The sequence below is a fragment of the Myodes glareolus genome, chromosome 8, assembly GCF_982192425.1.
Source record: "Myodes glareolus chromosome 8, mMyoGla1.1, whole genome shotgun sequence".
Classification (NCBI taxonomy): Eukaryota; Metazoa; Chordata; class Mammalia; order Rodentia; family Cricetidae; genus Myodes; species Myodes glareolus.
In genome coordinates, this window is record NC_142033.1 from 92406202 (window position 1) to 92411242 (window position 5041).

The following is a 5041-nucleotide window of genomic DNA, read 5'->3' on the forward strand; positions in this document are numbered from 1 at the left end:
CCCATAGACTCTCATCCCTGCTTAGAGTTCTCCTGGGCAGCTCAGTGTCTCTCTGACTAGGACACTAGGTGTCTTATCAGAGAAGTAAGGTGATTTGTGGGGATGTCATTGTTTCCTGGGTCCTGGCTGACCTTGGAGGTCAAGGCCTAAAATATTGGCTGTCCTTTCTGTCCTCAATGCCAAAGCTAGATAAGACGGCATGAAGAGAAGTCAGGGCAGGAGCTGAAGCAGAGGCCATGAACGAACATTGCTTACTGGCTCACTTCCCCTGGCGTATTCAGCTTGCTATCTTATACCCCAGGACCACCTGCCCATGGGTGGTACCACCCCAGTGATCTGGACCCTCCCAAATCAATAAGTAATAAAGAAAATACCCCCACAGATTTGCCTACAAGTGATCCGAAGTACTTTTCTCAACAGAGCAGCTTCTTTCCCTGTAACTCTGGCTTTGTGGGGTCTCCCTTTTCCTCGAGGATCATTGGTCATCAGCCGAGGAGGACAAAGGGAGCAGAAGCAGCTGTGGGCAATGTGAAAAAACTTATGGGAGTCAGCGTCAGTGAGGCAGCTCAGTTTGCTGCAGCCACGGGGCTAGCTCACACAGCTAGTCACAGGGGAGGGCAGGACGGAGAACAAGGGAGGGGTCACAGCCACTATGCGGTGCAGACTCGATTGAAGACAAATGTCAGCCATGTACCAGTTCAAACTCTAGAGTGCGCGGGAAGAGAGCGGCAAACACGCACTAAGTCACACGGTGTTCGTAGGGTGCTCTGTGCGGAGTCACATCGGAGTCTAGAGATAGACACTCTCCAAATAAAGTCAGGCAGAAAGGGCGCTGAGCTCAGAGAGCCATCCGGATGTGTGAACTGCAACCTTAAGTTCCAACATAGCTTGTGTCAGTTTGACAAAAACCTACCCGGGGTACAACTCAACATACGTTGATGGAAGTTCAGATAATGCACGATTTGCATATAAAAATGAAATTACTCTTCAAACTTAAAACTGAAATCCTGAAACATGGTACAGTGTGGATGAATCCAGAAGACGTTAGTAAGCCAGACACGAAAGGACTCCACTTCCATGAGGTATCTGGTAGATTCAGACTCACACAGCTGGGTCCTGGGGAAGGAGGAACTGGGCAAGAGCATGGATGGACATTGTGCACAGATCTGAGTGTAACTCTGACATTAAAGTATGGACCGTAGCCGGGTGTAGCTGTCTGGAACCCCAGCACTCGGGAGGAGGGGCCATCTGAGGCTATGAGGACAGCCTGGTAAGAACTTGCTTCAAAAAATGTTTCAATGTTTCAAAACTTTTATTTTAAAAGATTCTTAGATTGTGACTCTTTCATTTGAAATATCCATTTTGTTGGTTCTTTTTGTTCTTTCTCTCTCCCTTCCCCTCCCCTCATTTGTGTGTGTGTGTGTGTGTGTGTGGTGTTTGGGACAGCCCACCTAGTGTACCCAGGCTGGACTTGAACTCAGCTCTGTGGTTGAAAAGAACCTCGAGCTCCTGATCTCTAGGCCTCCACTTCCCACACGCTTGTGCGGCAGGAGTGTGCTGTGCCGCACACCGGGTTTGAAGCTGGGTGGAGATCTGCTGGGAACGGAGTCCAGGGTCTCTCCTGCAGCAAGCATTCTGTCACTGAAGGGAGAGCTCCAGTCCCTTGGCTTCAAATAGCCAATGTTTTTTTTTATTTTTTTTTATTTTTTTTAATAGTTAAGAGACTTTATTCTAATAGCTATAATTACAGTGCTTGTCGAAATGAAAACTGAAAACAAGTATACAAAACCGTTGGTTACTAATTGTGTATTGAAAGCAGTAAGAGGTTCCATGACACCAAATAAACCCGTTCTGAGATTTCCCCAAGATAAATTTAACAGCTCCAGCTTCTTCAGTGTTTATCAAAATACAAAAGAAGAAAGTAGAGGTCGTCTTTCGATGGCAAATCGGACCCTTGCAGGCTGAGGGAGAAAGCTACTTCACACATGGAGATGGGGGTGCTCCAGGATGTGGGTCTGGAATGGATCCACCCTCCCGGCTTGTATGCGCTCCTGCTGGTGAGACCCAGGCCTCCTGCCAGCGCGTCCAAGTGGGCCCAAGAGTAAGCTGGGTATGTAGACTGCCACCTGGCCTGGCCACACACCAAATACAAGCCGGGCCCTGCACCCCACAATGGCTCCCAGCCCACCCCTAGGTGAGCATGTGAGCACAAGTACAAGCACAATGCTATGGAATGCAGGTGACCCAAGACAGGCGAGTCACGGGGGCTCTACTGTGACCATGCAGCGGATGGTGGTGTGTCCACCTTCTCTCTGTTCCCACAGGGGAAACAGGTGATCCAATGGACTAGCATTCAGGCCATTACTGCAAAACCTACACTAGGCATAGTCTCCGTTGTGTGTGTTCAAGTGTTCTTGTCCTGTATTTTTTTTTAAACTATTTTAAAAAATGCACTGAGTTTGGGTAAAAACCAACCACCAAATGGATACTGACACCAGTCTACAGCCCAATGGCTCCCGGAGGCCAGGTGCCCCTACACCCAAATCCCTTCTCAGTACTGACAGTGAGTTGATTCTCTTTTTACAATAAAAAAGCTAAGTAATATTGCATAGGAGTATCAGAAACTGCCTCAGTGGAAACAGAAACTATTTACATTAAATAAAACCTGGCTGCAGGCTACGTCTGCACATGTACAGCACGGTGCGATGCACACTGTGACCAACCCATGGAGACAGCTTCTGGCACTCAGGACCACAGAGTCGCACGTTTGCCACATGAGAGGAAAGCGGAGGGCGGAGAAGAGGAAGTGAGGGGGAGGGAGGGGTCTGGTTCACTTCTGGTTCCGGAGCTGATTGGACAGCCAGTCTAGTCCTTCATAGAGCCCGTCCCCGCTGGTTGCACAGGTGGCCTGAATGTACCAGTTCCTGTGGCGTAGAGAGTGCAGCCCCAGCTTGTCTGTGATTTCGGCCGCATTCATGGCATTGGGAAGGTCCTGCTTATTGGCAAACACCAAGAGAACGGCATCCCGGAGCTCATCTTCAGCTAGCATCCTCATGAGCTCTTCACGGGCCTCATTCACACGCTCTCTGTCATTGCTGTCCACCACGAAGATCAAGCCTTGGGTGTTCTGGAAGTAGTGGCGCCATAGTGGCCGGATCTTGTCCTGGCCGCCCACATCCCACACAGTAAAGCTGATATTCTTGTACTCAACTGTCTCCACGTTGAAACCAATAGTGGGAATGGTGGTCACAATTTCACCCAGCTTCAGTTTGTATAGAATTGTTGTCTTTCCTGCAGCATCCAGGCCCACCATAAGAATGCACATTTCTTTTTTGCCAAAAAGGCCCTTGAAGAGGTTTGCAAAGATATTCCCCATGCTTGTGGACAGGTGGAAGCAATACTGGCCAGAGACCTCCGCGGCGGCTGCTCCCAGCCTGTTTTTTTTTATTTTTAACCTCTAATCCTGAAGCACAATTAATAAAAACTCAGTCTGAGATGGCGATCCTGCTTCCTGGAATCTCAGAAGGAGACTGCCTCTGAGAGCTGTCTCCTCCCTTATATTATATTATATTGTCTTATATTCCTCTCCAGGGCTGAGACTGAAGGCGTGCATCACCGTCATTAAAGGCGTGTGCTGCCCAGGTTCTATGGCAACTAGTGTGGTCACTGAGATTTAAGGTGCAGGTTACCATAACCTGGTCTGTAAGGCTGACCAGTGGGACTGTTTTATCCTCAGATCTTCAGGCGGTCTTTATTAAAATACTGTTGCAATGCCACTACATAATCCCTTTTCTTCATTTTTTTTAGTTTATTTCTAATTTCTTAGACTCAAATTTATTAACTTTCATTTAGACAAAAGCAATTTCCAGACAGAATACTAGAATCCTATGCAAGAAAAATGCCCCAGATTTAGACAGTGGCTTAGCTCTTCTCTTCATTTCCTGTCTGCACTTGCACCTAAACCAAAAAATTCATTTATCGCTTTTTTTTTCCTCAAAGGTAAAAATGAATGCACTAGCAGGAAACATCAGTTCTATCGCTTGTTACTCGGTGCTGTACATGAGTGGGAGCATTCAGTCCTCACAAACCGATGAGCTGGGCGCTGGTCAAGGAAAAAGCACCAGGAAGCGAGTGTTTTGTTCTCCTCCCTCTCTTCCTTCTCAGAATTAGATAGCAATGTTGCCACTGGAATGAATACCCAAGAGAAAGCTCAGAGGGGAGGGGTAGCTGGGCTCACAGCTTCAGAAGTTCCAGCGAGGGCCCAGCTGGCTCTACTGTGCAAAGCCCGAGGCTTAGCGGCATGGCAGCAAGAACACGAAGCTGAGGAGGGCTGCTCACGTCATGGTGGCCAGGAAGCAGAGACAGACAGGAGGGTGCTGAGGCAGGGCACACCCCAGGGATCTGCTTCCTCCAACTGGGTATCACACAGCTTTCCCTGGGGAGACGGGAGCAAACACCTATTCCCCGAGGCAGGACACAGACTGAAGAAATGATTCCATCCAGGTCCAACTTGATGAACCAATAAGTTTATGGGCGTTACTGACAAAAGTGTGGGTGACAAGGGCAGCTATAACACCCAAAAATTTCACCCCGGTGTCCCAAAAAGGCTGTGTCTGGGAACTCCCTGATCCACAGCAGCCACTGTTCCCCGCAGCAGCTCTGCACTTAGGCGATCCTGGGAAGTTTCTGGAGTGTTGGAGTTTTCTGAGTTCCCTGGGTCTTAGAGCCTCCCTCCTCCTTTACCCCTCCTCCCTTACCCCTCCTCCTAGAGGGAGTGTTTCAGTCCAGAAGAAAGAGAATCACACAGCACCAGGCCTCACCATCAATAGCCCTTTCCTGTGACTGTACCAGGATGCTACCCACTGGTGACATTTCCGTGCACCTCTCCAGCCTCTGACACAGCCTCGCTTCCTCCTCCTTTTGTGTTCTGTGTTTTCTGAGACAAGGCCTCACTCTGTAGCTTCAGATTGATCTGGAACTCACATATAGTCTAGGCTGATCTTGGTCTCGGAGCATTCCTCCTGCCTCAACCTTCCAAGGG

General features: G+C 48.8%; 1 pseudogene; it reads right to left on the reverse strand.

The window, feature by feature from the left end:
* Positions 1-2409: 2409 nt before the first annotated feature.
* On the reverse strand, positions 2410-3432 carry LOC148121215 (ADP-ribosylation factor 1 pseudogene; annotated as a pseudogene).
* Between the last annotated feature and the right edge of the window lie 1609 nt (positions 3433-5041).